This window comes from Crocodylus siamensis, chromosome 4 (genome assembly GCF_052110815.1).
Source record: "Crocodylus siamensis isolate JL-2025a chromosome 4, ASM5211081v1, whole genome shotgun sequence".
Lineage (NCBI taxonomy): Eukaryota > Metazoa > Chordata > Crocodylia > Crocodylidae > Crocodylus > Crocodylus siamensis.
In genome coordinates, this window is record NC_143398.1 from 99,819,012 (window position 1) to 99,843,046 (window position 24,035).

The 24,035-nt window shown below is 42.1% G+C and overlaps 1 protein-coding gene across 1 annotated transcript in view; it reads left to right on the forward strand.

The window, feature by feature from the left end:
* The first annotated feature begins 8,119 nt into the window (after positions 1 to 8,119).
* The window catches only part of SYN3 (synapsin III), a 308,303-nt gene continuing 292,387 nt past the window's right edge, over positions 8,120 to 24,035 (forward strand). Inside the window, exon 1 of the mRNA XM_090041085.1 lies at positions 8,120 to 8,184. The gene's annotated coding sequence lies outside the window, so the exon portion shown is untranslated. The remainder of the gene's footprint in view (positions 8,185 to 24,035) is intronic.

Here is a 24,035-nt window from a genome sequence, read left to right on the forward strand (position 1 = left end):
GCAATCCAGGGATGCTCCAGTGATTAAGACAAGCTGACTTAGAATTCAGCTCAGAAATATCATCCTTAGATGATAGGATGTTTCATGGTGGGTAGTGTCCCCCTTTCTCCTTTCAGTCCCTCCCTTTAAATTTTCACGGCCATTCCAAAATTTGATGCATGGCACTATGTTTAGACCAGATGTTTTTGCCAGGTGCCTGCAACAACACTAAATGCACTGGAATACAGAGTACCCTTTCCAATAAAGTGGTGTGGCTTTGCTAGGATGTTGCCTACATGGTTAATTGTTGAAACTAATTGGAGAATTTTGAATTTAAATGTTTGGGAGCTTTTTGGGTCATAAAATATCAATTTGGTGGGAAAAAAACTTTTGAGGTTGCATGTTGGTTTCATAGAAAATGTTGCTTGGGAAAGACTTCTCAGGACAGATGAAATTTCTGGATTTCCATAAGATGGTAAAAGACACCTTCCTCCTGCCTTTCTAGCCCAACATTAGCCAACAGGGCAACAGGCACTCACTTTGGAGGTGGGAGAGCCAGGTTCAAGTTCTTGTTCTGGCTGATTCAGCCCAGAGACTTGACCTTCAGTCTAGCATGTCTTGGGTAAATGCCATAAACATTGGGCTATAGAATCGGTCATTGGCCTAATGACTAATAATGTATATGTAGTGGAGCCATTTTAGAAGAAGAGGTTTAAAGATATTCACAGTGGACTAGCCAGTAAACTTGTGGGAAACCTAGAACTCCCTGTTCTGCATGGTACAAGACTTTAAATCTGGGTCTCCTGCATCCCAAATTAGTGCCCAGACCATTAAGTAACTGGCTGTTCTGAAATAAGGTGGGACAGGAGGAATCTCTCTCTCCAGGTTAGTTTGGAGAAAAGCCAAATGTGGAATTAGAAACTTCTTTCACAGAATATCCCAGGTGACCTGTTGAAGGAAAAGCTGAAATATTTTTAAGTTTGGTTCTTCAGTGGAGTATCCTTGAAAAGATTTATGGAAATGTGTATGTGCACATTTTGTTTTTTAAATGTTGATTTAAAATCTAGCTGGTTTACAATATCATTTCGTCAAAATTCAGAGAGGGGAAAAATTACTTCAACTTCTAAACTTGTTAGGAAAAGCTGATAGTGAAATAAAATGGCATCAGAGAACTTGTTAATGGACTCTTGCCAGGCTAAAGGTGTGATGGCAAGGAAGTCTCCAAGGATCTTTATGAGGTCAAAAGTTCTCCTGGTAGCAGAAGGGTATCTGAGGGCACAGAGAACCATCTTGGCTGTTTGGATGGGAGAGTAATGTGCCATCTGGGGACAATTGTGTTTGAATGCAAAACATATTGGTTCCTCTGAGAGTAAAGAATCCATCCCTTTCCTACTCTGTACTCTGAATGGCAACCTGATCTAACCATATCAAGCAACTCTGCTCATTCCTAGGCACTTTACTGGTGAAACTAGTACTCCAGATGTCCCGGTAAGGAATTCAGCAAGGCCATGGCATTACATTAGCCTTACCCCTCCCTCCCCTCTTGAATTCATGTGGGTGCATCTACACGTGGCCATACGGTGCCATTGTTATGGCGCCATCGTTTAGTACTTCCTTTTGGAAGTACTAAATGCCAGCACAGTAACAGCTTGTATTGTGCTATGGTGGTCACGTATGGTTATTTTTAGCTGCTATGTCACCGTAGCAGTATGCTGTAATGAGGGAGTGCATTGCTATAGCAAAGCAGCTGCAGCATCATGGTTTTTGCCCATTGATGCTACATCATTAGTGCATTCCTACAGCCATGTAGTGTCACATGTGGATGCCTCCCCTGTCTTCTGTTTCTCAACTTTTATTCTGCTTGCCTTAACATCAAGATGCCCCAGCTATTCCTATAGATTCACGGAGAACAGTATGTGTGCAGCGTGTGTTTAAAAGAGTGCTGCAGTAGCCCAGCATGAGAATTTCTTTTCTCGGTGGCCAATCTTATTCCACCCCCTTACCTCTAGTCTTGTATACCTCTCCTTAATCTCTGGTTCTTTCCTATGCCAACACAATCTTGTATTTAGCCTTTCTCATTTGAAGGGAAAACCTCTTGACTCCATTTGCCTGTTCAACTGCTGTTACATTGCCCATCTCCATTTTGTCTTTGAACTCTTTCAGTGAGCTACCTGGTTGATGTTCCTCTTTCTGTCTGGCTTCTGCTCCTGAGATTGCATTGAAATGGCTGTCACTAGCCTACCTAAGGACTAGAGCTTCTTCAAGCTTATTCCCATGGAAATCTTCAGTGAAAACCTTAAACTGCTACAACAACACCTTTTTGTTTAGTTTCCAGAGGAATTTGTGCAGAAAGACATTGCTCAAAAACTTTCAGCACAAAATGAGATCTTTATAGAAGGCCAATGCTTTTTCTACAGTAATGACTATCATAAATATAAATAATTATTTAGTAGAAAACAGTTTTTGGCCAAAAAGTTTTCTATTAGACTTACTAATGACCTCTTTCTGGCCAGAGCTCAGAACCAGTAGCCTAACTTCCTAGCCTTCAGTCTGTTAGCTGGCTAACACACTACTGGCCATGTTTTCTTCTTGTTCTCCTGCAGCATTAATGGTTCCTTCACTGTGTTAAGTAGACCCCCTTCATATGCTCCAACTTTCTATGGGGATTTCATAGAGCTTTATCCTTTGCTTCCTTCTCTTCATCTTCCACACCTTGTTTCACTTGCATAAAACTGACTGCCGTTTTGGTGTTGATTGCTTACAGATATACCTCTCTGTCGCTCACCTGTCTCCTAAACTGAAAGTTTGTTCTGTCTCCTGCAGTCCTTTTGGATGAGTGTTTGTCTACTCAAACTTGACATGGCCAAGTTAGATAACAACATAATCTGTTCCCGCAACCTCCTAAAGCTCTCCTCCGCTACCGTTTTTTTGTGATCATTTTGAATAACATCACCATCTTCCCTGACACTCAGGCCCACAACTTTCCTCTTCAGCTTGGCCTGTTCCCAAGTCCCTGACATCCAGACTTTGTCAAAGTCTGGCAGATTACTTCTGCATAACATCTCTTATATGATCTTTTCTGTCCATTTACACAGCTGAAACTCTTGCCCAGGCTCTAATCATCTCTTATCTCAGCTGCATCATTTTTTTTTTTCCCTCTTGCTTTGGTGAGGGTGACTTTGCTCTACTCCTCCCCATCCAGAATTCTGCAACAACAAGTCATTTTTCTAGGTTGCTTCTTTAGTCATTTATCCTATCTTTGCATCCTTCCTCTGGCTCCTAGTTCTGTATCACATCAAATGTGAACCAAATGTTTTTATTTTTAAGGCCTTCCATAGCCTGTGCCTACCCTCTTTCATTTGCTATTGAGGTGTCAACTCTTGCCTCATATTGGGCAATGACACCAGCTTTCTTTACCCACGTGTTTAATTTTCAATCACTTTTGTACTTTCTCTGATAGTCACACGTGAGTGGAGCTCCTCCTAACCATCTTTGAGCCAGCTCTTTATCCACCTTCAAATTCCTCCTCAAATATTGTCCTTGCTGTGATGTCTCCACATACTTGGCACTGCCTAGGAAAGTGTTGATGTGAAGATGTTCCTTTATGCTCTACCATCTGACTATACTTGTGTTGTCTTGTTCTGTACTCAGATCATAAACTCCTCAGGGCAGGAACTTTTTTTTTTTTGTTCTGTTTGTACAGTGCCATGCACCGACCTGATCCATGACTTGAACTCTAAGGCAGTATCGCAAAAACATCTGGCAATCCTTGTAGGAAAAAAAATACACAAAATAATATTCCTGTAAATAGATTTTGAATGGTCTTCTAGAACTTGAGCACTATAACTCTGATATTATCCAGGATTTTTTTATTTAATTGGTAGAAAGGATATAACTATCTGTGCAATAGATAAGGATTGGACCAACTGTGTAGTTGAGACTTTTAGACAAGCTCTCAGGGACAAGGTATCCCTTCTGAGGTTTTCAGACCTGAGGAAGGGTACCTTGTGCCCAAAAGCTTGTTCAAAATCTCTCCTAGCTATGCAGCTGGTCCAATAAAAAAATATTACCCCCAAATCCTTGTCTTTTGCACATTTCCTGGACCATCCTGGCTATAACATCACTCCTACATAACTATAATTATCTATGAAATTCAGTTTCTAGAGTAACTTCTGCAGCGCTTTGTTCACTTTCTATGGAGTCCTTTTGACGAAATCGCTATGAAATGATATACTATTCTTCTGTGGGTGGGGAGAATGCTTATCAAGCCATATAGGCTTGATAAGGAAATTACTAGTTTGTTCTGCAGTCTGCATTATGCAGGGGGTCAACCTAGATGCTCACTAGGACTGTATGAAGTGGCTAGTATTCATTTCAGATTCAGATTTGGCCGATTTGGGGGAAAATGATTGGATTCGGTGATTCGAAACACTGTCCCAAATTGATTTGGCCAAATCTGATTTGGAGATATGGCTCCTGCCAAATCTCCAAATCACACAGACCAGGCTTCATCTCCCACCCACTCTCCCAGCCTGGCAATGGCTGCTCCACCCACCTCAGCTCCTGGCACTTGGGGCTTCCCCCCACCCCCCCGCCTCCAACTCGGGAGTGGTGAGTCCCGGGGTTTTTCTCAGGACTTTTTTTTTTTTTTGGGGGGGGGGGCTGGGCAAGGGGGAGATTGGGTGGGCTTGTGACAAACCTCCCACACTGGGGGGGCAGCAGGGATTTGCCCCCCGCCTGGCAGTACCTAGTGAGTCATAGCTTTTTTTAAAGCGTTGGGAGCTGGGGCAGGCAGGGTAGCCATGGGAGGCGGGGGGGGGGGGCTGAGGGAGCAGGCAGGGGGTGGGGTCTTGCAGGGGTCCCCCCATGGTCCCCTTCCCCCTCCTCCAGCACCCCCTCCCCTGCCCCCTACTTACCAGCTCCAAGTCTGGCTCCAGCTCCCTGCTGCAGCGGGCGGGGACAGCCCAAATCATCAAAGCTCTCAGAATCTTTTCCGAAGATTCAGAGAGTTTCAAATCAATTCAGACCTTTTTATTGATCCCCATATCTGATTTGGATTTGGAGATTGGGCCACCAAATCAGGCCGAATCTCTTCCAAATCAAATCACCACCCAAAGCTTTGCACAGCCCTAATGCTCCCAGTAATCACTTTGATCTTAAAATCCATGAACCCAGCAGTGATCTCTGCACAGACAGAGCCCCTCTAAAGATCCTGAGGATCCATTTAAGCACAAGTGGTAGTGTTCATGGAATAGTTTGCAGGATAAGGGCTTTTTTGAGAGAAACTATGCTGAGAGTTTCAGGATATACAGTCCTAAGGTCTTCTTTCCCCATTCTGTTCCTTGCTTTCTCTGTCTCCTGTCTCCTGTGTCCCTTTTATAGTGCTTCTGCTTTTCTCTGACAGCTGAGATTATAAGATCATCAAGAAAGGATCTATGTTTTTTTCCATTGCTTTCCCCCTTTCCTTCCCCTTCCCCTCCCCGCAGTGTGCTTAGTGTAATGGAGACCAGATCCTAAGTGGGGTCTCTGCACTTCACTGTAATGTTATAATTAAATAGCCATAATGATAGCAAGCAAGTTACTATGGTCTTTTAATTGGAAAAAGAAAACTGTACTAGAAGAGATTTCCTAGGCATAATATATTAAGAGCCAGCTTGTGACCAGCACTACTTGGCCAGAATGGAAAAAAGCACAAGGGCCAGATGTTTCAAAAGATGCTCAGCACCTTGTTTGCTGAGCTTCTTTTGAAAAATTTGTTTTTTACTTAGCTGCCTAATAAGAGCAGAACTTTTCCAGTATCTTGTCTGTCTGTTCATCTGTCCGTCTTCTCCTCCTTCCCCCCTCCCCAGTTCTCAACATAGGAAAATCTGGCCTGGTGCTGTTTTGTGCTTCATCAAGGGGGAAGGAAGTGATTAAGGAGGAGGGCTTGAATGGAGCAAGTGGAATAGGCTGAAATGAGAGCAAAAATTTAACATGGGAGGAACAATGCCAATGAAGTTCTTCTCATCCAGGCTCCAAACCTGTTCCAGTTGAAGGCAGTGAGAGAATTCCTTTGCCTACAGCAGTGCAGCATCAGTCTTCAAGATGAAGTGGAGTCTCCAGGCTAGAGTTAGTTAAGGCATGAGGCCAGGGAGTGGGAGAGATGGATATTTTGCACTGGTTCTGTGCCTTTTTTTAGTGGTTGTTCAGTGATTGGAAAGAATCCTGCACTCCTAAGAGCTCCCAATGAAGCACCTTTCATTAGAACTAAACTCGCATTAGTAGCAGGAAAGCTGGCTTGCGCTCTTTCTAACGAGCACTTCAGCCCTGATTTATTAAGCGTCTCATCTAAGAGGCTTTGATGCTAGGAATTAACTTGATAACCAAGGGCCATATACATCCCTTGGAGCTCCCCGTTGCAGTGCTTCCTTCTATAAGCACCTTCTGAATTTTGAGCAGAGTTATCCTGTTGCCATGGCAACAGCCTAATTCTTGCTCCCTTTTTGCGATTTAAGCAAGCATAATTTAAAATCTCTTAAATAAATTATGTTAAAACACCCTGAGTTTTGAGTGAAGTCAGGCAGATTGCCATGCGGGTTAATTTAATTGCTCTGCAGCTACCACTAGGTACATAATTCAAGATATGCATTTTACACAAAAGTCCTTGAAAGCCCACAAAGGTGCAAATGGATGATGGCGAGAAGAAGGGAATTATTTGGGCCCAAATCTCTATGCGAATCATTTCTGGGGGAGGAAGGACACTTTTGCTTTTTCATAAAAGAGAAAAGTTAAATAACAAAAACCTTTTTAATCCTGCCTGGAAATCAATATTTCACACCCTCGGTGGCTTATTGCAGAGTGGAATTAGAATCATTCCCAAGTCTTAGAGACATCACCATGCTTAGTATATAAGGCATAGTGATGATTTTGTTCCCAAGTTGCATTTCTCATGTTAAGGTAGTGGACTATTGTGAAGGTAGCCTGCTCAGAAGTCTAGGAGGTGGCAAGTGCCTCATGTCTCTCAAGAGTCTCATCTAGCCCTATGTCATCAGAAGGAAAAGAGCAGTGGCACAAATCATGGAGAAAGGGGTATGTTGCTTTGTGATAAATGTTTCTATGTGGAGTCAATATTCACATCTGTTGGGCATGCAGGATATGAAGGGCATTCCAGGAACTTGGGGTTAGTGACTTTATAGCACAGGAACGTTTTTTAAAAAGGAATAAAAAAGGGCCACCTCATTCCACCCTTTAATTTTAATTTTTTTTTTCTTTTTTACTCAAATCCCTGGCAAACGCTATGAATTTTGCATAGAGAAAGCTGCAATTTCACCATATGGTCTGGTGTATTCATGGGAATTTGTGGTTTTGCCTCTTCATTAACCAGATGTCATATCTCTGCAGGAGTCCCCTCTGCCCCCTGCAGCACTGTCAGGCTGTCACTTGCTTGAGCAACAGATTCTGTCTCTCTCTTTCACTGAGGGCTGGACTCCAAGTAGGCACTGACCTTCCTGAGCTATCTTGTCTCTCTTCACAGGAGTAAGTATCATGAGAAATAAGCTCTCACTCCTTGAAAATCCAAACTGATAGAAAAGCAAGGCATGAGTTGTTGAGCAGAAGGGATAACAGTATAAATTGTTTCTTTGTCCAAACCCTTTTGGCAGAAGAGCTTTATTTTTCATAACATTTTAGCCTGAGCAAACATCTCCCTTTTTTATGCTTTACTTCACTCCGAGGGCAGTGGTCTGGCCAGTCTGGAGAGAAATTGTGGGCTAAGGATGGTTGCACAAGGCAAATTAGTGGAAACCACAGCTGGGGGATGGGAAGGAAGAAGGGAGTCAGAGTGAGGAATCCAGGGTCCCTTTCCCTTTCCCTATCCTGGAAGGTCTTGCCCAAGAGTGATGCAATCTGGTTTCCTTGCCCACCCCTCTTTTTTTCCATTGAAAAGGAAAAAAAGGGGTTGAGAACAAAAATCTGTGAAACCAAGCCTGCACACTAGTTGTTTTACTAAATTATTAATCCTGCTCCGATGATAATATAGTTATAAGGAGGAGCCTAATTGAATTTACTGTCTGGCTTTGGCCAATAGGGTGATAAGCATCCAGCAGAATGGGATGACGCTGAATCCTGTTAGCGTGCTGTGAATGTGAAGCAGAAGGGACTTGCAGTTTGTGTGCAGGAAGGGAAGAGGATAGGTCCAAAGCCACTGGATTAACAGCCTAAGGAAAGGTAAGGCAATGAGTGGAAATGGGATTCAGCTGCAAAATGCAAAGCCTGTGTGTAAGGGGCTTTGGTTTTGTTTTGGTTTTGGTTGGGTGGTTTTTTTTTTTAATTATATTGTGTGCGGTGTTTTTCTGGAAGGGATGAAAGAAAAGGTATCTATTTGTATTATACACTTGCACAGTACCTATAGCATGCGTCTTTGTCTGTATAGATGCACTGCAGAAGCAGGTTTGTATATGAGACAGGTACATATATATGCCTGTACCTGCAGAAGCTTCTACTATATATGGATACAGCAGTAATCAGTACAATATATCTATAATAAGAATAGAAGAGATACAGAAATTGCCAGTCAGGCTAAAGAAATCAGGGGAGAGCAGTTAATAGTGCAAATCTGGTGCAAGGAAAAATGGGAGTGCTTAGATTTCCTATCAGATGTTTGCAGCTGAAAGCAGCATGCATGAGAAACTGATGCAAATGTGTAAATTTGTCATATCTGCAATGAGATGTGAAAATGGGAGAGGAGAGGGCAAACCAGGGGATATGTCAAAGCAGGTGGCGATAAATGGCAAGCAGTCTTGTAATCAGATTCTCTAGCATGGAGAGAGGGTCTGAATGGGCAAGGAAGGGAATTATTTCACTCTGCTACTCACCCCCCACCTTCCACCTGAGTGATGGGATGAGAAAAATCATGGTAGCTTAGATAGCTGATTAAAAGTATAAACTAATTACACCTTTCTATATACCTGTTGCTAAAATAATGAGCTTATAACTTATGGCCACAATTTTTTTTTCTTCCTTTTAATTGCATGGGGAAAGGATGGGAAGCCTCCATACATTCACCTTGTTTGGTAGAGCAGGATTTTGTAAATAGAGTAACTTAGCATCAGCTCTATATTTGTATCACTTGCTTTCTTCTGATGACCCAAAGCTGTATGGTCAGGAAGTTTTGGGGTTGGGAGGGCAAGTAATTGTCAAGGTTTCTTTTTTTTATAATGACTTCCACTTGGGTAATATAGACTCAAGATGCAGAGTATTTCTGGCAATGTCATTACAGTGCTAGCTCTACAGTGTAACAGCCTTTAGACTAGTTAATAAAGGTTCGTCCAACTGTATATAGTCTTAACTAGTCATTTCATTAAGTGAAATAAATACTATAAACCCCCTCCATATGCTTTCCTGCTTCCCCCCAGTTCTGAAAGATGTTAACAGGATCTAAAAAGAAAGCATTTTCCATCCCCTTCCCAAAGGAACACGTCAGTCAGAATGCCATTTCTCACTTGTAGGATCTTTTTCTTCCATTGGGACCTTGCAGAATCTTCCAAGGAGTCCTGAGGACCATGCAGCCTCTCCATTCACTCAGGAAATGTTAGACACTGGGTTGGAGAAAGCATCTCCTCTTCCTACCATATAAACGGTCAGGCAGCCATACAAAGAGAAGTGTACATGGTGACTGTCTTGGACCTAGGAGTGAGTAAATTGACTTAATTTAATTATGAGCTGACCTAAATCTTTGTGAACCTCTGACACCAAACCTCATATAAGGCTTGTTAATTCACTTGCATTCCCAAATAACTTCTGCTACCACGGTTTCCTTCTGGTCTGGAGAAAGAGTAACTGCCATGGCTGATTTCTCTGTAACAAATGCACCTTCCCCTTACTACCATTCATGTGATGGGGTCTAGTCCTTTGGGAGTCTGAGACGGGTACTGATGCCACCAGGGTAGAATAAGGGGAGGGCTTGAATCTGATTCTCTGTAATCTTGCAGCTTTTACACCTGTGCAAACTGAAGCCAAAGTTACTCTAAAATATCCATCACCACCTGCTTTTCCATTTAGGTAGGAATGGAAAGGACAATTGCAAATTAGGCTCCTTGTGTGGTTTTTTTGGTTACTCTATGCTATATACAGTATTTGCATTTAATGGCAAAGTAGTTGACCAGTAATTAACTGTACTTTTTATTAGGAAAAAATAACACCCTCCTTGCCTCCTTTTAGAAAAGTTAGGCTAACTTGGATAGCTGCCTGATGCATGGAATATATTTTTAACTAGTAGTTTTTCTCTCTCATTTCCACCCCCACCTTTTTTAAGTCTCTAAGTGGAATAAAAATATCCTCATATCTGAGTTTGAATCCACCTTTCAAAAAACTCAAAGCAACTAAGTCAGCTGAGAATAAAACAAAACAAGTTTGCCCACTCCAAATAAATCATACAATAACATTCACTTCAGCTTATATCCCAAAAGTGCTACTTCTACAAGTTGAGGAGGAATAATTTAAGTTTCCAATATATTTACATATGCAAATATTGCTAGAGCCTCTGGTAGACCTAGGGTACTCACAGGTTAGAAAAGGGTGCTGTTCCCTACCTAATGCATCTTGTCTCTTATGCCTTTAAAGGAGCCTTTTTGCACTTCCTGATACAGTACTAGAATACTGCATGTTTCTGGAGAGAGACCCATAGGGAATACAGGGAGAGCAGCAGTCTTCACAATGCTGTGGCAATCGTAGGCTGCATTTCAGGCTCAGTGTTTCTCTGGTTGGTTTGGATGAGTACATTGTTTGTTTCTGCCTCTGAGCCAGCAGCATGGTTCAGAAATGGCAAAATGCCACCTTAGTCCCAGAGAAGATAACGTCACTGTCAATGCACCGGTAGCAGAGAGTAGACTTGGAAATCTGAGGTCACTTTCCTCATTAATTGCCCAGATGATTAATTAATGTAGTGATATTGTTTTCCTGGGTGGAGGTTATAGGGTTACATGTTCTAGTAATGCAGGGTATGAAGGGATATAAGCATTGTGCTTATTTTTAATGTTCTTAAAATCATTCTTGAGCTGGACGTTGCATCCCCCCGACACAGGGTCCCTCTGCCTCTTTGAGCATACTGGCCTTCTAATCAATTCCACCCCTTTCAGATAAATGTCCTAGGTCAGTCTGAAATTGGAGGGATTTATAGCAGATGATGGGTGAGCGAAGGTGGGAGTTCCCAGCCCAGTCAGCCACATTGTGGGTATCCTTTCTTTTAATTCCCATATTCCAGATGAAATGCCAAAGTCCCTTACTTTGGGGCTCTTTATAAAGGCAAGGACTGTTGTTGTGATGGGACCAATACTTGGTTATTTATTCAGCAAGCAATTCTTCAGAATTAAAGGTGCTGTATAAATGTCACTTGTTATAGTAAAAATCTTTTGGGCATTTATCTTTTTTCAAAGGTAGTAACCATATTCTGGGATGACACCATCTCTGCCATCACTTTAGTCTCTAAACAGAGCCTGGAAACCAGGGTGATGATAGTAAAATCTTTGCTCTTGGGCTTTGGAACATGGTAGTCCAGGATGTAACCAGAGGCCAATAAATTGGACTTGTCCTCAAGTTGTTATTGCAGGAGTGAAATTTCTTATTAAAAATGTAAACAAAAGACTTTCAGACTACTGAAAAAAAAATTGCCTTTCAAAGAAAAATAACTGCTTTTGACACTTCCTTCCAGCTCCTCTTACCTCACTCTACATTATTTCTCCTGTCTTTTGACGTCTCCTTGGGGTCCCACCCCTCCCACTGACTTTTCCCATAAGACTGTCAGCCCTATTGTCTGATATTTTGTCTTCAAAACTGAATGGTTTGGTTGGGGTAGGAGCCTCCCAGTTAAGACAAATTAGTTATGGAATGAATTGGGTCCATTTTTTGTTTGGGCAAAGCAGGCACGTCGTTCTGCCTTACTTCTTTGTTATCCCTTCCCATCACTTGCCCTTCATGGTTGATATTTGGCATTTTCCTGCTTTCATGTGAAAGGTTTGAGAAGTCATAGCGGGCTTTGTTGTTGATAAACTTTTAGTACGAAAGCAATCAAAGGAGCAAATTATTAGCTTCCCATCAGGGTAGAGACCTGGATATTTACATTGTATTTATGAAAGAATAACCACCTGATGATTATAGATCCATATGCTGTTGACTAATCATAGCCATCAGTCAGCTTGAAGGGGGTCTTATACCACATGGTTAATGAGAAATGACTACGCAGTGATTGTGTAGTACAGATGTCTGTAACCAGAGTGCAGGATAACATTGGTACTAATAGTAGGTCTGCAGTGGGCTGAAGGAGGATGAAACATCCCTAGGACACATACTTGTAGTTTAAAACCAGTTTACAGAGGAAAAACAAAAGGGATGACCCTCGTAAATGAGGTGGGATCTTCAGGATGTCTATAGTCTTGGTTCTCAAAGACTCTGTTTTGCATTTGCCTGCTGCCATGGGATACATTTGTCATTTGTCACCAGAGAATGAGAGTGATTTAAAAAAAAAAAAAGGCTTTCCGCTTTCAAAGATCCTTGTGTTTTGGTGGTGGGATACTATGGTGTAGACTTTCTGAGATGAAGGCAGTGGACAGATGTCAGAGTTTATACTTCTCCAGCTTTAGTCAAAGTGGGAGCTGTGTTTTGAAATGAACTCTCTAGAGAAGTGGAGTTACTTAATTTTAGCTGGTGTAAAAACCCTCTCTACAAAGTGACAGCTCAACAGAGAAGTATTTATAGGTTTATTCCTTTAGCAGAGTCCTTTTTGCTTAGGATCACAGCACCAGAGACCTTGCAAGTGCCTAAATGGAGTCAGAGTCAATTTGCTAGGTGTTAGGTGCTACAGTAAATAAAGGGGACACTTCTTTTACTTTAAATATGTCTCACCAATGCTGTGGGACTGCTCTCTCTCAAATGAGTGAGATGTTCTTTTTAAAAGTTCAGTCATCTCTTAGGTATTTTTCTAGACCTCATTCCCGCAGTATCTCAGCACCTCACAGTTTTTAATGTGCTCATCCCCACAGGACTTTTATGAGATGAGGAAGTGCAAGTTTCTCCATTTTATATAATGGGGCCTGACAAAGGGATAGACTAAGTGACTTTCCAAGGTTACATCAAAGTCAGGGGGCAGTAAAACCCAGGTCTCCTAACTCTCACACTAAATCTAACTTCTGGGTCCTTCCTTGTGACTTAAACATTGTAAATGATTTAAATGTAAATCTTAGCAATTTTTGTCCTGATTATGAATGCTACAGTCATGATTCCTAATAAGATTGGAGGTTCTCTGCACTACACAGTGGCACCATGCAAAACTGTTGATTGATTTAGACTATTTAATGATATAAATAATAAATTATTCAGTAATAGCATTTCTATTTTAATTCAATCACTGGTAAGAGTCTACAGTTTCAGTGTAATAACCCGGTGTGTACAAGCCTCTGGAAAGGCTGAAGTTGGGCAATAGCCCATCCAAATTTAACAGCTTTTTCTCAGTCTGTCCTTTTAATCAGCAACTTCATTTTTCAGGGGATTGGGCTTGCTGAAAATGAAGTAGTTTGCTGCCATGATTGTTAAATGCTTTCAGTCAGTTTTTCAGGTAATCAGAAGGAAATTTTAAGTGGGTCCTTATCCCCACTAATCTATTGGTGTGTTTGGTTTAAAGGATGTTTTAGTCCTGAGCCTTCTCAGATGTGGAAATGAGAGACATGAGAATCCAAAGAGGTACAAGTTGTCCACAGTAATGCCAGAAGATAGTGTGGTATAAGGGACAGCCTACTTCAGCTAGGACTTTCTTGCACCCTGTTGTGCACTGCTGTTCCTGCTGTGTCCTCTCTCCTGGCCCTTATTTACAGCAGGTCAGACTTTGATGGGCCAAATCAGAAAGGTTATATGGAAGGAAAGGCTTACATTCTGGTAAGCAGGTGGGAATCTAATGCAGCACGTAATATATTTTGCAGAGACACCAGATCATCTCAGTTTTCTACCAACATTCAATCCCAACCCAGCACACTGTTCCAAGCAAGTAAGGGTTCCTGCAGTCCAGGGAGTCCTGACGAATACTGTGGAGCTCCACATGCATACAGAGAGTTGAATGCAGGACTGGGGCTATAGACAGTCATTAGGCATATGCCTGCCTTTGGCCCCAAATCCAGAAAGGATCATATTAAAAAAAACGTATTGAGATTCATAGATTGTTAGGGGCTGGAAGGGACCTTGCAGATCGTTGTGTCTAGCCTCCCCTGCTCTAGGCAGGAAGACAACTGGGGTTAGGTGACCCCAGCAAGGTGACTGTGCAGTCTCCTCTTGAAAACCTCCAGGGTAGGTGACTGCACCACCTTTGGAAGGAGTACGGACATGGTATGGAGGTGGGTATATGCTGGCCAGTAGGAAGGAAAACCCCAATTACAAAGCAAAGGAGTAGATGTTTAAATACGGAGCTTGCCATAAACAAGCAAACTGGAGCATAGGTAAAACAGACAGCTACTGTATGCATTAATGTAGGCATCTGTCCATTATAATAAACAACTCAGCTAGGTACAGACATTTAAAAAGCCTGACGCAGAATTGATCTAAGTTACGTGGTTTCCTGTAAGCAGTGTAGTTTAGATAGGTAGTGAACAGAACATACATTTGCCCTTTGGGTGGTGTGCGTGTGTGTGGGAGGGTGCAAATCTTAGACGGGGTTCCACCATTTTTAAGCCAGTTGGTGTGCCAGACTTCTATTCTGTTCTGGGTATCGACTGGTTTTGATCACTTATATTGGTGGAAATGTAATGTCTGTACTTGGCCCTGTAGATTCAGAATGGTTGTATCTTCCTGTGGGACAGAGAAAAGAATTCAGTTTGCCTATGAGAAATGAGAGCTAAAAGCTATGAGCAGGAAGGCAAGGGCTGCAACTGAGTTTTTTATTTTAAAGACATTAAAAATACCACTTTAGAAACATTTGTCACTGTGCAGAATAAGTGTTTTACTTTCTATACTGAGCTTTACTAGAACAGAAGGGTTGGCATTTAGCCATCGTGGGCTCCATAAGATATTCCTTGGCTGTGCTATCTGGAGTGATTTGCCTTTATCAGCTCTCTATAAAGTACATGCAGTGGTGTCCCCTGGCAGGCTTTCATGGTTGAAAAAGGCTGTTTCCTCCAATTTTGCTCACTGGGGTTTAATTACTCCTAAATCTGTTTTAAAAGCTGGTGTTATCTCTGTATGGTCCTACAAGCCTTGAAATACCCATTTTTATTTACTGTGAAAAATGGAATAGCATGGAAATAAGACAGATGAAAGTATTAGGTTGTTTTTTTAGATAATGGAGGCCAAGAAACATGATCATGGTCTTGGGTTAAACAATCCACTATATTCAAAGTAAAATAACAGACTGGATCAAATCTTGGCCCCAGTGATGTCAATGGGAGAATTGCCATTGATTTTTAATGGCGTCAGCATTTCATTTTGTAAAGACAGGGTTTTTAAGGCCTGGTGTGAAGCAAAAGCAGCAATAACTCTTTCCTATACCTGTTAGGTGGCTGTAATAGAGTGCTTTAATCTCTATGGCCATAAATCAGGCTCCTTTCACCAGCACTCTGTTTAATTTTACAATCAAACAAAAGCATATTTACTCAGAACTATTAGTAAAGAGCAATACAAATCAGCAGGCTTTTCAATTGCCCAACATTTTTGGCTTTTAAAGGTATGCTTTTTAAAATGTAGAGAAATCTTTATTATCATCATTTGTATTTAGATTTCTCAGTGCACTGTTTGCTGTTTTCTCTACAATATTCCAGGTGCGTCCACGGTAATATCCACTTCACCCCACTTCCCTCTGTAATTTGCTGGGCTTCACTAGGCAGAGAGCAAGAATGAACAATTCGGTAGTAAATCCCAGGCCAGCACTGTCAAGCAGTTTATTGGTTACAGCGCAACTTTTCCTTTGCTCTGCAAAATAAGCTGATAAACACAAGCATGCAGAGAGAGGGAGCCTATTCAAACAAAGACGACAAGTAAATTAGGAACATTTTGATTAAACTTAATAACATAGCATAGTTATTGGGGGCCTCAACATCTGTAAAATAGTTTCAAAAATGGAAAATCAGGGGAGGGAACTGGGCTTTGTCAGTGACTAAATGTGTGATTTGGGGGCCAAGTTGCTTAGTACTGTGTGTGCTTTGCCATACACATCCAAAGCAGCTTCAAGAGATTGCATGAAAATAAAATTTAGGTGAGACAGTAAGATGCAGTGATACGTTTGTTCTGAAATGGGCTGGATAAAAAGGAGGTTTATGATTGGTTGTAAACTATTTCTGATCCATGCAGCTCCCCTGTATCACTACCTACAGGCAAAACAGGTTAACAGCACTTCCTTTCTGCTTATTAGAACGAAGCACTAGGACACTTCAGGGAAGTGGAGCAAGAGAAAAAGACCAGGCCTCCTTCAGCAGTTGACAGCATGAGAGAGAGTTTTAATATAGCAGAAAGTCCTTCTTCCACAACTGTGTGAAGTTGGGAGGCTGGTGGGTGGTGGGTTTTGCTATAATCAAACAGAAAGGCTCCAAGGGCTTAACTTGAAGGTTACCCTGGTTCACCCATGGCATTCTTAATAATTCAAAAGAATCTTTCAGTCAGCGTGTAGCCCTGCTGCTCCCTGCAGGGTTAGTTTAATGTATAAAAATTCCTTAATTGTCTAAATGTGATGGCTCCTGAGAGGCACGGAGCTGTGGATCGGACAAGTGTCTGTCAGCAGCTCTGTCTGACTGCTCCCATTAAGGTGCCCTGGGGTTTTTCTCATGAAGTTCCCCCGGGTGCCTCCAAAAGCTCTGTGCGCTGCAAGTCATGTGCCACCAGCTTTGTTTGCTGTCTCTCTTTCAGAAAGAAGTGCCACACATTTTGCTCTGTCCAGCACCCAGACTTCATAACAAGAGAAGCATTTCTCTCCAGGAATGAGCTACACAAAGAATAGGAGACAGTGGTTTTTAATTAAACTGGGCATTTCTGACCTTCATGGTGCCACTAGCTTACATCTCACTGAAAAATAACAGTGGCCTTGTGAGAGCTCAGTAAGAAACCATTAAAGCTTCTGTCCCTCTCTCATATGCAGTTCAGTCAGAAGAAGAACCTTACTTCAGCCAAACACTGACCATGGAAATACCAATGCCTTTTGGGGATCCAATTGTACTGTCAGTGCACAGGCTGGAGATGGCATGGAACCACTTTGATTGCATTAGAAAACCTGCTGGGAAGTGTGCTACCTACCACCTGGGGGCCATGGACAATCTTCCTTTCACCACCTCCCTGCCGCCTTTGGTGGACACTGTGACAAAAGGAGTACAAAGGGCATGGGGGGGGGAAGGAGTGAACTGGAGAGAGAGCTGTTCTTTGAACCTTCCTAATTTGCTCCATCCTCCCTCTGCTGCACATGCCACGTCTTTACCAGACACTGCCTGGCCTCTCTCGGTCATAAAAGAAGGATGTGGAACCGTTCTGCAGGGGTGTGCAAAGCGGGCCCTACTTGATTCGGATTTGGCTCAAATGGGGGACAGTGATTCGATTCATTGATTCGGATCACTGTCCCCGATTGGATTCAACCTGATCTGAATCTGAAGAGAATCAGCAATTCGGACAGAGACGCAGCTTTAAACGTTTTTTTTTCTACATACTTCAAGGTACTGGCACAGCTTGTGAACGCTGCAGCGCTGGGGTGGATGGAGTGTCCCACAGGGGTGTGGGGGGCCCTCCATGTGCTCGGTGGTAAACCCAAAAGTGGACTGGAAGTACTTCCAGTCTGCTTCCAGGTCTGCCGGGGTGCATGCTGGGGGGACCCCCTGTGCCCCCTTGACTTGGTGATTGGCCACAGGGGGACCCCAGGTACCCCCCAGACCCAGGAGGCACCAGTCACCAAGCCACAGGGGGCATGGGGGAGCCCTCCTGCATGCTCCCTGGTGGACCTGGAAGTGGACTGGAAGTCCACTGCTGCTGAGCACGCTGGGGAGCCCCCCGTGCTCCTGTGGGACACTCCCTGCGCCCCAGCATTGCAGCATTCATGAGCCCTAGAGATGTGTAGAAAAAACATTTTAAGGCTATGTCTGAATCGCCAAATCTCTCTGAATCGATTTGGAGGGTTCCAATTCGATTCAGAGTGATCCAAGGGTCCTCTGATCTCGATTTGGATTTGGAGATTCACCCACCGAATCAGATCAGGGACCAAAGCTTTGCACAGCTATACCTTTCTGCAGTCAGGCTGTCTTACTCCCTGTGTCATAAACAGTGCTGTTTTTCTGTAAGCTAGTTACTGCCAACAGAGAGCTCAGAAATGACAACAGAAACTAAAATTTGGGGCTCAACCTGCAGCCCTTTGGCAGCCTTTGGTTTGGTAGAAACCCCCCTGAAGGAGTAGACATTTTGCCTGAGTTAGAAGAAGAATCGGCTCTTCTTTTTCTGATGCATATTCCAGTTTATTCTTAAGGAGAAGTGCACTTTTTCATGTGAATTTCAATTGGTAGGGTGAACAAAAATGTGTGGTAATTGGGTGACCTAGCAGGGATAACCCAGTAATCAGTAGAAGTGATAAAAGATCTGTTTTTATTGTTGCAGTTGTTTATGCTGTATAGAATTCAAACTTTGAGGTGAAGGATATAACAGTCAGTTTTGATTTCATGGAAGCAATAAAGACTGTGAAGCCTTTTCTGCTGTGTAAAGGATGCTCTACAAAAAAGCCCTTCACACCACTAAGTACTAGAGCTAGTTGAAAGCTTTGCAACAGAACACTTCTGATCCAAGCAATGTATTCGTTAGGTCCTGGTTATACTAGATACTACTTTTTACCTTCTTGTGGTACCACAGTAATTGGGATCTCCCTGTGTTGAGAGCCCTCTGGTTTGAAAAAGCAGCAGCTGGTGTCAGGGAGTTTTAATACAACATCATTGACTCTAAAAATAATTTCCTCCTCATCACTCCAACTAATTCTAATAGAGACCACATTCATCCAGCTTCAGGATGCACTGTAAAGCTAATCTAATATGTTTTTCCATAACAGTAGGGAGCAAGCAATGTTAATTAGATGGGCCTGGAGATCTCTTGAGGTTTCTAATAAATGTCTGCCTTAGCTATAGAGCGTCTGGAGCCAAGAACAGGTTCATTCACCTTTAAATATTTATAAATAATAGGGTTGATTTAAAAATAATGTTTGGGATGCGCACATCACTAGCTCATAGCATGAAGAGGCTAGTAGCTGTGGGCTTATAGGTTTGAGGAATCAATGAGGGGCAGGGTTGGTGGGTGCACTTAGTGAGGACTTTTGGGGGGGGTCAAATACAGTCCTGCACGCTGACATTTCCTGCCCTCTGAATTAAACCCAAATGCTGTAGCTGTTCTTCATAGCACTTTAATGGTTCATTGCTAATGCGTGACTGACAACCATCATACACTCACTGAGCAGAAATATTACTTAAAGCAGTTACTAACTTTCACTTCAGCTTTTCCATCTAGAGTTCCACTGAATTAGCACTCTCCAGTCTAGATCTTTAGACAGGCACTGGTGATGGCTGTCAATTTACCAAAGGTCTGCAGTGTCACGGCTCCTTGTTAGCAATGAACTCTTAAGCTACGTCTAGCAGTGACCCCAGGGGACAGATTCTGTAATGAAGCATGGCAACAAAAGGGAACAGAGAGAACAGGAACATGGCTGACAAACCAGCTGCCTGCTACAGTGCAACAGGGCAATGCTGCTGATTTTATACTCTCAGTGCAGCATAAATTGAGAGGCCCATAATCAGGAAAACTCAGCCGGAATTTCTTCCAGGTAACTGATTTATCTTGGCACCTAGTACAAGTAAGTGACTGTTCATAGATGCTGGGGTTGGAAGGGACCTTAGTGGATCATCGAGTCTGACACCCCCCTGCCCATGGCAGGAAAAATTGCTGGGGTCATGTGATCGCAGCCAGGTGCTTGTCCAGTTTCCGCTTAAAGACCCCAAACGTAGGGAGAGCACCTTGGAAGCCCATTCCAGAGTCTGGCAACTCTAACTGTCAGGATCTTTTTGTCTAGTCAGGATTTGAGATCCAGTCCCTTAAGAGATGGCTGCCCTTCCTGTGTCTTGCAGCAATATCGGAGTTCTGTTAGGACACACAAGCAAGTCTTTGTGAACCTTGGATCTCCTGATTTTTGTCTTGCTGAAGCCCAAGGCTGAGACCACCTATCCATCATGCTGCAGGGCCCCTTCTCAGTCAGGTTTTTGGGTGACTGCTTGCTCTGTTCCTATCCAGCTGTAGTTGTTTCAGGCAGAAGAGGTAAGTGTGCAAGTGAGTTTTCAAACTTTTTTGTTTTTGAGTTTGATGTAGTAATCGCTGAGGTGGTAATTTCATGGCTTGCAGGGGGCTAGGCTAGAGCAACTGAACAGTTTCTTCTGGTTGTAAAATATACCATTCCCTTTACCCCCTGTTGTTTAGTACTTCAATGGTGGTTGAAGGGGCCTGGGAGCAATCTTTGCCTCATAAGTTGTTTTTTAACAGGGGTAGGATAAGGGGTAGGATAAGTTGTTTTTTAACAGGGGTAGGATAAGGGGAAGGCTGACTTCTGGTTAGAAAGGTTTCTGTGTTTTAATACCATGCATGATGTACTAAATGCTGTACAATATGTAAGATCCTGTCCTGATATGGTTAGCACATGGAATAATCACTGAAAGCAATTCAACCAGAATCCATGCACTGAGCTCTGAAGAGAAAAGCTCAGGATGGAAATTATAGCATTTTTAGGATGCAGTAAGTGCTCCTGCATGGAAGCTCATCTCTTCTAATATATGATAGGGAGAGGGTGTATTGTGTACTCAGCTAGGGATTAATCCTTAGTACTAGGTTTTCAGTCATTGCATGCTCAGGGTCATGTTTGGAAATGTTTAGGCATTTCTGGGGGCACAGAGGCAAGGGAGCAGGGACACTTATACCAGCCCTGCCCATCCACTGTCCTAAAGAAATTAATACTATATGTACAGAAGCGATTATGCATATATCGGCTCTGGAGCCTTGCTATTAGGCACTATCTAGTTGTCATATGAGCTGAGTACACAATAAGCTAATTGGATGTTCTTTCATGGTCAACACAATGTAGTAGTTTAGTTTCAGATGCTTATTTTGGAATAAAGTATATGCCTATTATTCATAAAGGAATAATTTTAGGGGTTTTTTTTTTTTTTACCTTGTATGCTTTTCTATAGAATTTATCACCCTAATACTTAAGCCTCTCAAACTCTAGTAAATGTAGCTCTATGATACCCCTTTCAAAATACTCAAGTTTTATTTTCCCTATTTACAGATGGGGAAACCAAGGCACAAAGAAATTAAATAGGTTGTGGAAGGTCAATCAGAAAATCGATCAACCAGGAGATTGCACTTTGCAACTGCAGTACCTAACTATAAGGCTGTCTTTCCACACATGGAGTTATAATGTGCAATACATTCTTATGTTTCATAACATGTTGACTGCCATATGATAACATGAAATAGAATCAGTTTTGTTTCCTAATATTGGGCTTATAAAGTTTGAGAGAGAGAACAAGATGGAAGATCCTATAAGAAGAGTGGACATATATACTAAATTATACTTGGTCTTTGTTAACTTACAATTGTCCATTCCAGCCTTCTGGAACTATGAACCTACCAAATTATATTTCAATATATGCTGAATAACTTTCTGCTTAAGAATGAAAGTGAGGGTCTAATAGCATATGGATCATTGGAAGCTGGACAGTTTTTTCATGTATAGGGCTAGTGCATGTGTCTCTTATTGTGAAGAAGGACTTGGAATTCAAATCTGGAGGGGACATGATAATGGAGAGTTGTGGAAACAAAGAAGAATAGTTAGATGAGTTGGAATGGCTCATCAGCTAAGGTTGTGATTAATTCTTAAGCTGCTACCTCTCTCTAGCATTCAAGCACATTTCCTTTCTCCAAAGAGGAAATAAAGAAGCCCTAAATAGGAATTAAAACAGTAATCATTAGGTTTCAGCCCTTTTGCTGCTCTGCTGCCCTCTTACTGATTTAATGTCCCTTGTAGAAATAAAAATACTTACAATTAATTAATTAGTAGTATATGCATAATACTTCACAGAATTACCTATACTAGATCAGCCCTTTTGGGCACTCCAGAGATTTTTATAAGTCAGCTCTTTATCTTAGTGTCATTGAGATACTTCTGCTATGTTCTAAAATCAGAACGCAGCTTTACAGAGTGCTACAATACTTGCATTATTTGCAATAGGTTATTCCTGGCTGTATTTGTGCATGTGCCCATCAAAAATCAGTTGCAATGCACATGATTGGAAACCTTCCTAGTGGGATTATAGAATAGTTTTTTTTACATACTCTCGTTTCCCCTCTTCTGTCCTTTCCTCTCCTTCCCAGCCATGGAGGAAAAGGTTAGTGTGTGTGTGTACTAGAGAATGGGAGACAGGGGTGTGACACAACACTGGCATAAATTCACTTGTGGCTGAAGAATTTGCCTTTACAGTTAAAAAGGTTTCTGACACAAATGAGAGAGGAAAAGATGTTTTCCCTAAGGTGGCTTCAGATTCACTGTTTCTTGAAAGCCTGAGGGCTGGATTCTAAATAGGACTGGCTAATTTTGTGATGATTAGTATCTGCTGTAGATAAGAGACTGATGGATGGGGTAATCAGAGCTTGTGCCTGAGGACTCCAGGTGACTGGTCATAACTCTCAATACTTCCTGTGTGTTAGGTGCTTGTAGCACTTCAGGTGTTCAATGGGCTGCAGTCTTACAAGCATTAACTTAGCCTTTCAGCACCTTTTGTGAGTGCAATAGAGCGTTGTTTTCTCTGTCTGTAAATGGGGAAACAGGGGCACAGGTTTTATAACTTTGGCAAAGTCATACTTTAGAACACATTGGTACCTAATTTCCAGCTCTGTCCTTGGACCACCCATCTATACTACCTCTTCCAGAAAACCGTTCCCCTCTTTCCCCAGCACATACAATTGCTAGGTACTAAATGCTTTTAGTTTCTTTGTCACTTCTGAATGTCAGAGATGATTCCATAAGGCCCCAGTGCTGATGCAAGATCAGAACACTAATTGGGCAAAAGAAAAGAAATCATTCGGCAAAGAGAGAAACAGATCAGTTATAGGAAGTATTTACCCTTTTGCTGTCAAGCTAGATTTTAACCACAACTCTGAAAGCCTAGCCATTTGTGCATGCAAGAATTCATCTCATGGTTGTCCAGGGCTCAAGATGTCTGAAATAGCTTTGAAGCATGTTTCTGGGCACTTGGTTAGCAAGGAGATTGACTATCGAGCTGCCTGTTCTATAGGCGCTGGTGGTGGTTGTTTCTTTTAGTTGGTTCTTCCGAACTGAATTGTGATGTTGCAGGATCTCACGGGCACTTACATAATTGCTTTGTGAAGGCAGCTTCAGGCATCGCTGAACAAGAACATCCATCAGCATCCCAGACTTAAATATATTTGTTCAGCTCATAGATGTGTTTTAACTCTTTGAATACATCCCTCTAACACAGAATAAGTTAATATATTCAGTATTACAAAATTTGGAGGTTACTTGCTATATTTGCTTCAATATAAAATGAGGCTTTTTCCACCCCGAGTCAGCATGGGGAAAAAAGCCCCTCATCTTATAGTTGCACACACAAAAACCTCCTTCAAGAAATGCAGCAGTTTAATGATAGACAATGTATGTGCTCACTAATAGAAACCAACTATGAGGTTGATGAAATGCAGCCAGCACTTAGCACGTCTGTAAAACACATGGGGCCCTACTGGTCAAAGCGATTGATAACCTACTACAAGGGTAGGTTAGTTTAGCCCATATGAATAAGATATACAATAGTGCCTATTGCTCATAGTCCCTCTCAGTGCTGATTCTTTCTCAAGTTGTAATGAACCACTACGTTGCATAAATTTTGACTTTCCTTTCACACCCACAGCTGAACTGTGCCTTTCTTTCCCATTTCCAGTAATTCCTGTTTCTTCACCAGCCTTAAATGGTTGGCAAACATCACCAAATCTCTGTGTAAAATGAGAGGTTCTTTCAGCCTCTCTTTAAGCCCATTGCA